Source organism: Palaemon carinicauda, chromosome 15, assembly GCF_036898095.1.
Source record: "Palaemon carinicauda isolate YSFRI2023 chromosome 15, ASM3689809v2, whole genome shotgun sequence".
NCBI classification, from domain to species: Eukaryota; Metazoa; Arthropoda; class Malacostraca; order Decapoda; family Palaemonidae; genus Palaemon; species Palaemon carinicauda.
Genome location: NC_090739.1, coordinates 103,737,677 through 103,749,582, shown reverse-complemented (window position 1 = coordinate 103,749,582; position 11,906 = coordinate 103,737,677).

The following is an 11,906-nucleotide window of genomic DNA, read 5'->3' as shown; positions in this document are numbered from 1 at the left end:
CTCAAAAAAGAAAAAAATACTAATTCGACACATGCACGCATATATATATATATATATATATATATATATATATATATATATATATATATATATATATATATATATATATATATATATATAGCGATAACTTATTCAACTTTATCAACATTAGGCTACTTCTGCTAGTTTTACTTCCTGTACAGAGAGAGAGAGAGAGAGAGAGAGAGAGAGAGAGAGAGAGAGAGAGAGACCCACATTTGAACATTAGAAAAGAGATATGTTATTGTATCACAAAGGATATATATATATATATATATATATATATATATATATATATATATATATATATATATATATATATATCATTATCTTTTAACTATACCTCACATTTGGACTTTTGCTAAAAAACATAAGCATATGAAAGCACATACACATACCGACACCAAAACACCACACTCATTCAAACACATACACGCACACACACACACACACACACACACATATATATATATATATATATATATATATATATATATATATATATATATATATATATATATATATATATATATATATATATATATATATATATATATATATATATATATATATGCGTGTGTGTATGTGTGTGTTTGAATGGCAGTTTTTGCTCCCAGGAGCTTCAAATTTAATAAAGGAGAATCTTCGACATATTGGACTATATTCATAGCGATCTTTCCTATCATTCAATTTCATTTATGTATGTATGTATGTATGTATGCATGATATATATATATATATATATATATATATATATATATATATATATATATATATATATATATATATATATATATATATATATATATATATATATATATATATATAACGGATTTTGAGCGAAGCGAAAAATCTATTTTTGGGTGAGATGGCCATGTCGTCCTGATGGAAGTTCCTATAGGGTAGCTTCCTAGGGTATATTACAACTACGGCGATATTCCCAGAGAATTCTAACTCCTGGAGCGAGTATCCCTCGTGAAAGGGATATCGCGACATATCAGAGGACGTATTCTTGACACACCAAATGGCAATCTGCATCCTGGACAGAGATTTCGTCTCGTAGGAGGGATTGGCAAGAAACGAATTCGGGAAAGAAAAAGGGGAGCCGCTCCCAAGGCTTCCTTATCCTCCGATTCGTATGCGTGCCTGGCGCCAATCCTGGCGCCATCTGTATTCCTTGTAGCGTACACGAGGTGCTACAGATACTGTATGTAGGGAGGGGTCCTACAGCCCTTTCTTAGAAAGGCAAGGGCGGGTCCATCAGGACGACATGGCCATCTCACCCAAAAATAGATTTTTCGCTTCGCTCAAAATCCGTTTTTTGGGCTCAAGCCATGTCGTCCTGATGGAAGTGTACCAGAGCATTACTGTATCTGTGGATTCTCAGAACGTGCCGTACTCCCCGGAGGTAATTTTTCCCCGGTCGACTAGACCTAGAGACCTAAGATGTTACCGTTATACATCTTTTCAACTAACTATAAACTATGTTAGAGCTTCCTGCCCCCTACAGGGAAGAGTCCTACTAGACTCTGGAAAGTCTCGAAGAGTACATATACCTATGTATGAATACCAGGCAAGCTAATATAGTGGTCTCGCCCTATATTAAGTAAAGCATAGTTTGTAAAGAACCACTGCGACAATATATATTGACCAGTAATCCGCACAATACTTGTATTGGACAAAGGTTTATATCCGCATAGGAAAAAACTAATAAAACCGCCCTCGTCCCTTTATGGGACGGAGTCCTCCCAATTGGGGACTACATAAACCAATGCAACATAGCTTGCATAACAGAACAATTCTATTAGAATTATCCCAGATAAGGTACATAAAATAAATGCTCAATTATACCAATAAATTGACACAGGTGAAAGAGACGCTAAGTTCTCAAGAACAAGTTTATTGACAGACAATAAATAGACAGGTTAACAGCAATATATATATATATATATATATATATATATATATATATATATATATATATATATATATATATATATATATATATATATATATATATATATAAAGAGGATAACCCAAAACTTTAAGCATAAGTATGATAGTAAACAGAACTTGTTTATCTGAAGAGAAAAAACATTAAATTTCACTTTTTTAAGATACCGAGGTATCAAGTCATAAAAGTCTGTATTACAAATCAATCACATTAGCGTTAAAAACGCTCGGCACACATGTCTGTACTTATGCTAGGTTCACCTTTGGAAAAGGAACAGTCTATGTGGGCACTCGGTGCCCTCATTTAGTTTGTAGTTGTAGTACAGTATGTCCCTACACACTCACCCTGGACTTAATCGTCCCAATTAAGACCACTGTTCCTTGCAGAGTTAAACAGTAGCGTTAACTACGCGACCCACTGCTACCACAGATCTCTTTAGTTCCTCTACTTGCTTTGCATAGTGGTGAAAGAACACTCTGGAAGACTTCCAGCCCGTGTATGAACGGAGATGTTCAAAATCCATACAATTAAAGAAATTTAGGGATGAGGCAACTTTCCTGCGGGTGTACTGTCAGGATCCGCTCTGCGAATAAAATATGTGATTTTTGCTCTGAGTTGATTCAGAGATAAATTTGAGCCTGATGTTTCTCCCCTGAATAGTTGACCACCCTTGAAGTCTGAAGTTCTACGAAGATAGACCTTTAGGCATTCTACTGGACATAGAGATGCATCTTCTTTCAGAGGGCAGATTCTTGGCGAGAAACGTAGGATCCGGAAACAGGTTCAGTTCCCCCCCATCCAGGAACTGAACACGACCTGCCTCTCTCGAAAGGGCTACGATCTCACTAACCCTGGCCCCGGACGCGAGTGCAAATAGGAAAATAACTTTCTGTGTCAAATCCTTTAACGCACATTCTTCATTGCTCAACAGGGAGGCGAAATGAAGAACTTTGTCTAAAGACCATGAGATGGGCTTTGGAGGTGCTGAAGGTCTGAGCCTAGCACAGGCTTTCGGAACTTTATTAAAGATCTCGTTACCTAGGTCGATCTGGAAGGCAAATAAAATGGGTCTCATCAAAGCAGATTTACACACTGAAATGGTGTTAGCTGCCAACCCTTGACCATGGAGGTGGATGAAGAAAGATAAGCAGAAGTCTGTTGAGATCTCCTGCGGATTCTTTGCCTTTACAAAGGCCACCATTTTCTCTAAGATGACTCATATTGCCTTCTAGTCGATTTGCACTTATATTCCTCTAGGAAGTCTATGCTGGCTTTCGAAATCCCGAAACGCTTTCTCACTGCAAGGGCGAGAAAATCATGAGCTGCAGGGTCCGGGTTTTCTGTAATGAAGCGCAGACAGTCGACTTCTGGACTCGCTGGGTCAGAACTGGATCTGGTAGCGGCACAAACTTCATCTGTAGTTCCAACGCCAAGGGGAACCACATGCTGTTCGGCCACTTGTGGGCCACTATTGCCGCTACCCCCTTGAAGGATCTCAGTTTGTTGAGGATCCTCAACAGAATGTTGTGAGGGGGGAACAGATAAATCCTGGACCATCTGTTCCAGTCGAGGGACATCGCGTCCACTGCTTCCGCTAAGGGGTCCTCGTACGGGGACACGTAAAGGGGCAACTTCTTGTTGTCTTTCGTCGCAAAGAGGTCTATCTGCAGTTCTGGGACTTGATTCAGAATGAAGGAGAATGATCCTGCGTCTAAGGACCATTCCGACTCTATCGGTGTGAACCTGGATAGAGCATCCGCTGTCACGTTGCGGACTCCTTGAAGGTGAACTGCCGACAGGTACCACTTCTTCTTTTCCGCCAATCGGAAAATGGCTAACATCACCTGGTTGAGAGGTGGTGACCTCGACCCTTGTCGATTCAAGCATCTCACAACCACCTCGCTGTCCATCACTAATCTTATGTGGATCGAGTGACGCGGGGAGACTTTCTTTAAGGTAAGGAGCACTGCCATAGCTTCTAGAAATTTTATGTGAAAGGTCCTGAATAGCTTGGACCAAGTCCCCTGGACTTTTTTCCGATGAGAGTGACCTCCCCATCCCTCCTTTGAGGCGTCTGAGTGAATCGTCATCGACGGGGGAGGTGGCTGAAGAAGAACAGACTTCTTTAGATGTCTGGCTTGGGACCAAGGCCTGAGAAGAGTACGTAGCCGAGGCGGCACTGGTCTTCTCAGATCTCTTCGCGCGTTTGATGCATACCTTCTCCAAACTCCGGTTGCATCCTTTAGCTGTGCTCTTAGCACTGGGTCTGTCACCGAAGCAAACTGGAGAGAGCCTAGTACCCTCTCCTGTTCGCGTCTTGATATCCTTTCGGAATCTAGAAGTCTCTTGACAGAGCCCGCTATCTCCTTCCTTTTCTTCGTCGGGATGGAGAAACAGTGTGACAAAAGGTCCCAGTGGATTCCCAGCCACTGGAACTTTTGGGATGGAGAAAGTCGAGACTTTTTTCTGTTGATCTTGAAGCCTAGGTACTTTAGGAACTGGATCACCTGACTGGAAGCTTGCAAGCATTCGGTCTCGGATGCTGCCCACACCAGCCAGTCGTCCAGGTAGGCTACTACCTGAATTCCCTTTAGGCGTGATTGTTTGAGAGCTGCGCTCGCAAGCTTCGTGAAAATCCTCGGGGCTATGTTTAGCCCGAATGGCATGGCTCTGAAGGCGTATAGTCTTCGTTGTAGCCTGAACCCTAGGTAGGGGGAGAGTCGACGGCTGATTGGGATGTGCCAATAGGCGTCTGACAAGTCTATAGAGACTGAGTATGCCCTCTTGGGCAGTAAGGTCCTTATGTGTTGCAGTGTTAGCATTTTGAATTTGCAATTCACTATGAACTTGTTGAGTGGCGACAAGTCCAGAATGACTCTGAGCTTTTCCGAGTCTTTCTTGGGAACACAAAACAGCCTCCCTTGGAATTTGATGGACTTTACCTTTCGGATCACCTTTTTCTCCAACAGTTCTTGAACGTACTCCTCCAGAACGGGGGTGGAGTGTTGGAAAAACCGAAGGCACGGGGGTGGAGTGCTGTACCAGCTCCAGCCCAGTCCATTCTTGAGTAGGCTTTGGGCCCAGGGATCGAAGGTCCAACGATCCCAAAATTTCATCAGTCTCCCTCCTACCGGTATCATTTCACTTGGACTGTCATCCTGAGGTCTTGCCTCCCTGACCACGACCACCTCTGAATCCCCTTCCCCTTGAGGGGCGCCTAGACGAGCCTCTGGCTGCTCCTCTAGGCTTTGCTCGAAAGGAAGAAGACTGTCCTTCGAACGTTGGGGTGAATTCCGTGGACTGACCTGGCACAGCCTGGGGTACCCACTGGAAAGTGGTCGGGGTTTGCGCCACCATCTGGGGCACTGGAGGCAATGGCAATTGCAGTAGCTGTTGCTGTCTAGAGGGCTTGGCTGGCCGAGACGGTAGCCTAGTCCTCATATTCTTCCCCTTTGGTTGAGGACCCTCATCCGGGGAAGACTTTCTTTTGATAGCCAGGCCTCACTTCTGGAGAAGGTTTCTATTCTCCACGGCGGCCTTATCAACAACTTCTTTGACCACATCGGCAGGGAAAAGGTCTTTTCCCCAAATGTTGGAGGAGATTAACTTCCTTGGCTCGTGCCTCACCGTAGCCCCGGTGAACACGAACTCCCTACAAGCTCTCCTTGCCTTGACGAAGCTATAAAAGTCCTTCGTCACTGTGGCTAGGTGAGTCTTAGCCACCACCATGAACATTTCATGGACCTTGGGGTCACTTGCCATCGTCTCAAGAGTAGTCTGATGAGACATTGAGGCAGCCAGTCTTTCTTTTGTCTCGAACTCTCTTCGTAAAAGAGAGTCGGACAGCTTGGGGAGGTCCTCGCCGAATTGCCGTCCGGCAATATCAGCCTCCAACTTTCCCACTGAGAACGTCAGATGGACATCCTTCCAGTCTTTGTGGTCCATAGGCAGGGCCAGCGACAAGGGTTTACACTCCTCCAGGGAGGGGCAAGGCTTGCCGGCCTCGACTGCCTTTAGGACAGCCGCAAACCCTTTCTGTAAAAAGGGGAAGGCTCTAGCAAGAGAGGACACAAAGGAAGGGAGCTTCTTGCTCAATGCAGCTACCTTCGAGTTAGAGAAGCCCCTCTCCTTCATCGAGGATGAAAGTAGGGCTTGAGCCTTAGCGTGGTCCATGATTATGACCTCCTTCGGCTCTGTCTCCTCCCTTGAAGCTGGTTCTTTTCTCAGCCGGACATAGCAGTCCGGATATGATGCCCTGCTGGGCCAGAATTCCACCTCCTCTAGGGGAACTGAACCCAGCTTATCCGAGATGACGATCTTTCCAGTCGTCATCGGCATGTGCTCAGCATACCTCCATGGGTTAGCATCTGAGCATAAGGGAAGGTCTTTCACATTGAGCCTTTTCCGGGGCCCATGTGATTCTGCCAGGGACTGCATCCGCAGTTCCATAGCAGCCGCCTTCTCCTGATTCTCCTTCTGCATTTGTTGGATCATTCCAACAATCGAAGAGAGGGCCTGACCTGTCCCAGTTCTACTGGGAGACCGGCTGATGTTGAGGGAATAGGCTCCGGAATCTGAACCAGAGTAGCCGACACCTCGTCGACCTCATCCTCTACGACGTCCGGGGTTTGAACTTCATCCTGACCTTCTGCCAGGAGGTCTTGTTCCAAACGCTCTTCCACGTCAGACATCCTGTCATCTAACTGGATGTCTTGCATCGCGACCGCGACTTCAACGTCCACCTGGACCTGATCTTGGGGGATCTCCTCTTGAGGCTGGGGAATCACTGCGTCAGCTGATGCCTTGGGAAAAAGATACGCCCTCATCTTCTCACTTGGAAGATAAGGGCCAGAGGTGTTCTTTTGGAAGCCCCTTACCCAGGTACGAAGCTTCTCCCTTGTTATATCCCTTGATTCCGCCGTCCTAGGGGAATCAAAAGCCTCAGTAATCAGGTTAGTGCATACTGTACATACCTGAGGGTCCCAATACTGGAGGTCATCCTTGGAGACAGCGCATGCTGCGTGTCTCCTACAACACTCATGTCCGCAGAGGTACTTGCTGCGGACGTTGCAGAAAACATTTCCGCACTTCGGAGGGTCCTCCTGTAAAGAGAAGAAATTTCCATGAGTATCAAGTGAACCATGTATCACTGGATATGCATAGTATAGCATAACAATACATAAAGGAAAGACACACACTTGTGTTTCCCTCACAACCCATTGTTGCAGCCTTCCAGATAATAAAATCAAATGTTTAATCTCTTCTAGAGTAACCAATGCAAGGTTTCCAGAGGAAACAGGTGGAGCTCACACCTAAGCAATGATTTTAAAATCCTGGATAATAGACAGGAAAGAACTCACTTTCCTATCTGTAGGGCAACAGCAAAGGGATGTGCAAGAAAACACAATAGTGTTAGAACACACAGTGTTGTACCAAAACCCTTACCATAGTTTTCTTCTTACTGTATATGTTATACTGAAGAATACTAGTACAGTATAGGGGGATACGTGCCGGCCGGCACACACCATAACTAGCTTTAAAGTATACTACTTAACAGCTATAAGGCGGCAGCACTTTGGTTCAAATGCATGTGCCGGCTGGCAGCAACTGCCGGCCGGCAACAGCCAATGTTGGCCGGTAATGGCTGCCGGCCGGCAACTACACAAGGTAGTACCCAGCTGCCGGCCACACTCTTGGTGACCGGCAGACAAGGGCTGACATAAGCCGGCCGGCAAAGGTACAAGACCGATGCCAGCCGGCAGCAAAAGAACCAGAGGACTACACCTGCCCGGCTGCCGGCCTCATAGGCCGGCAGCCGGGCCGGGTACAGCACTAGAAGAAAAATAGAATGGATGCCGGGATAAGAGTGTACACAACCTCCAAGCCCGGCAATCCGAAAGAGTGCATATAAGGAAGGAGAGAATCTAATTCAGGCTTCCTGACCAATGCCGTCTGGCTCTACAGGCAGGCATGGATGAGGGACCAAGAGAGGTCCGGGCAGCACTCAAAAATATAAGACCCTCTGCCGGCTGGCAAGGGGCTGAGTCAATTCCACATCCTAACCTATACTAGGTCCAGATGTAGAACGACGTACAGTACAGTAATGGCTAGGCCATTATGGAGAAAGAGGGGGAAGGGACAAGAGGGTCCTACCAACCTTGCTTTAGTGACAGATCACCCGCAGCCAAGAAACTTATCTTAGCCTAAGGGAGATCTAAGGGGGAAGGCCAGCAATACTTGCCAGCTCCCAGAGCACCAAAGCAAGGAAGGTGTTGCTACTCCCAGGGAAAGAAACTTATCCTCCCCCGAGAACAGCAACAAGGACTAGTCTGGTAGATCACAAAAGAAGGAATCATATCCACAGAAACCTTCGGTAGTGACCTAAGGAGGCTAAGCCCCCTTTGTCTGTGTCAGGCCAGCGAGGGGGACTCTGCCCCAAGCCAGACAAACACAGACTCAGACTAAAAAACTCTGTTGTTCTGTCCCTCTTTGAACCATACTACAGGAACAGGAAGGTACAGTAACACCCCAGTATAGTTTTATCGAAAATAAATTCGGAAAAAACCACTTAGGGATAAGCCCAAGGCTTAAACAGAGGGAAAGGGATTGCATACCTTCTCCGAAGAAAAGAAAGCAACCGGGGAGTATGATAAAGTATACTAAGGCTCCATAAGCAACTAGCCTAGGCACCAAGAGAATCGATTACCTAAATCACCGAAACTCATTCGTATACTATCTTGGAAATATTCCACACAGTCTAAAATGTATAAAACATAGCCTAAAGCTTCAATAAAATTTTTATTACACTCGAAAAACCAAAATCATGCATGAAGTACTAGGACCAAACGACTAGGCTACATGGCCTAGCGTAGGCCAGAATGGCGAATACTTCGCCAAAATAATACTAAGCACGAAATGAAATCCTATGTAATGCTAAATAGCTAAAATTTATTAAAGCAAAACAACCAGAAATGTCGCTCTGACTAACTAAACTTATACCTAGCGAGCGACAGCATCCAGGACGCCTCTGGTAGGCTACGGCTCTTGTATCAAAGATTAATCCTATTAATCACTCAAAAATTTACCAAGAGCCTACATTTATACATAAAAGACATTATACTCAACTTATCAGAGGCCGACGAAGACGGAGAAGCCATGAAAAAGTAGAATAAATCCAAGATTTGCGAGAAACACAGGAAAAAACACCGAGTTGTTAAGCTACGCAAAAAGGAATACAGATGGCGCCAGGATTGGCGCCAGGCACGCATACGAATTGGAGGGTAAGGAAGCCTTGGGAGCGGCTCCCCTTTTTCTTTCTCGAATTCGTTTCTTGCTAATCCCTCCTACGAGACGAAATCTCTGTCCAGGATGCAGATTGCCATGTGGCGTGCCAAGAATACGTCCTCTGATATGTCGCGATATCCCTTTCACGAGGGATACTCGCTCCAGGAGTTAGAATTCTGGTACCTTAAGGTAAATTCTCTGGAAATATCGCCGTAGTTGTAATATACCCTAGGAAGCTACCCTATAGGAACATCCATCAGGACGACATGGCTTGAGCCCAAATATATATATATATATATATATACAGTACATATATATATACATATATATATAAATATATATATACACTTTACATTTATATATATATATATATATATATATATATATATATATAATAATATATATATATATATATATATATATATATATATATATATATATATATATATATATATATATATATATACATATATAATTTACATTTATATATATATACAATATATACATATATATATATATATATATATATATATATATATATATATATATATATATATATATATATATATTATATACTTTATACATATATACAGCAAATGGTGGAGTGGAAGCAGATGTACGTCAGAGAGTGAATGAAGGTTGCAAAGTGTTGGGGGCAGTTAAGGGAGTAGTAAAAAATAGAGGGTTGGGCATGAATGTAAAGAGAGTTCTATATGAGAAAGTGATTGTACCAACTGTGATGTATGGATCGGAGTTGTGGGGAATGAGAGTGATGGAGAGACAGAAATTGAATGTGTTTGAGATGAAGTGTCTGAGGAGTATGGCTGGTGTATCTCGATTAGATAGGGTTAGGAACGAAGTAGTGAGGGAGAGAACGGGTGTAAGAAATGAGTTAGCGGCTAGAGTGGATATGAATGTGTTGAGGTGGTTTGGCCATGTTGAGAGAATGGAAAATGGCTGTCTGCTAAAGGTGATGAAGGCAAGAGTTGATGGGAGAAGTACAAGAGGAAGGCCAAGGTTTGGGTGGATGGATGGTGTGAAGAAAGCTCTGGGTGATAGGAGGATAGATGTGAGAGAGGCAAGAGAGCGTGCTAGAAATAGGAATGAATGGCCAGCGATTGTGACGCAGTTCCGGTAGGCCCTCCTGCTTCCTCCGGTGCCTTAGATGACCGCGGAGGTAGCAGCAGTAGGGGACTCAGCAGTATGAAGCTTCATCTGTGGTGGAAATGTGGGAGGGTGGGCTGTGGCACCCTAGCAGTACCAGCTGAACTCGGCTGAGTCCCTGGTTAGGCTGGAGGAACGTAGAGAGTAGAGGTCCCCTTTTTTGTTTTGTTTCTTGTTGATGTCGGCTACCCCCCAAAATTGGGGGAAGTGCCTTTGGTATATGTATGTATGTATGTATACATACACACACACATATATATATATATATATATATATATATATATATATATATATATATATATATATATATATATATATATATATATACATATGACTGTGTGTATGTCTGTGGGTGATTTGGTGTTAGTACACGTAAGATTGTTAGCAGTCTTCCAAATGAGAGATGTAATTCAAAGAAAAAAATACCAACGGTCGGAACTAAGAATTGACATAACGTATACTTAGATTTTGGGAAAAACATTATATTTGGTTTGATTACTTTATAGGGAATGAACCCTTTTATATTATGGATCAAACTACATGCCAGCTATATATTAATGAAACTTGATGAAACAAATCATATATTCCATAGAAGAAACTGTTATTATTTATTAGCAAGTGAAGTCTATTTTAGTTTCTGCTTCGTAATTTCCAACATATTTGGTGGCCTTGGGTTGAAGGCTGATCTTTGCAGTGAGAAACGTGTCACTGCCTCTAATTATAAGTATCATCCTTACGAAACTGGATTATAGTAACGCCATTGAGATATTTCTATATAGTCTTAAACACTCAAATATTAAAATTCTTGCATTGCTCTTGGCATGACGTTGCAAATTACTAACATTATATTTAGTGAATAGAGTTGTTTGATAATCTAAATGCATATCAGATATGTTTTAGAAGAAATAATCTTTCAAACATTTTCCAATCTAGGAATATGCTACGTAATGTTATCGCTAGAAATAAGTAGACTCTATTAATGTAGATTCCCTAGAAAGAGAAACGGAAAAATAATAAAACATATTCGAAATTGTCGTAAGGGTTATCCAAGTAGTAAGAATTATAATAAAGTAAATCGCAATTACTCTAATTACTAAAATGTTTATAATTCAGGCAATTAAAGCTTATATAATATAATAGAAAAACCTTTGACATAAAACTAGAAATTGAATAGTAAATGGATACCTCTGGAATATTATGAAGATATTCTGCAAGAACATTATGCAACTAAGTCAACAATAAAGATAACATGTTTTAATCTTATGACTATCAAAGTAAGTAAATTAAAAGGTAATGTACTTAAGAATATTATAGCCATTATTTTCCCTATGCGGTTTGAAAGTAGACATTCGTCTTAAGATATAAAGGCCACTCATGAATTGCAGAGGCAAGGGACAATGACATTATCCTATCAAGCAGGACAATGCCCTAGAAACTGATCACATACACATACGATCAGTGCCCAAGCCCCCTCTCCACCCAAGCT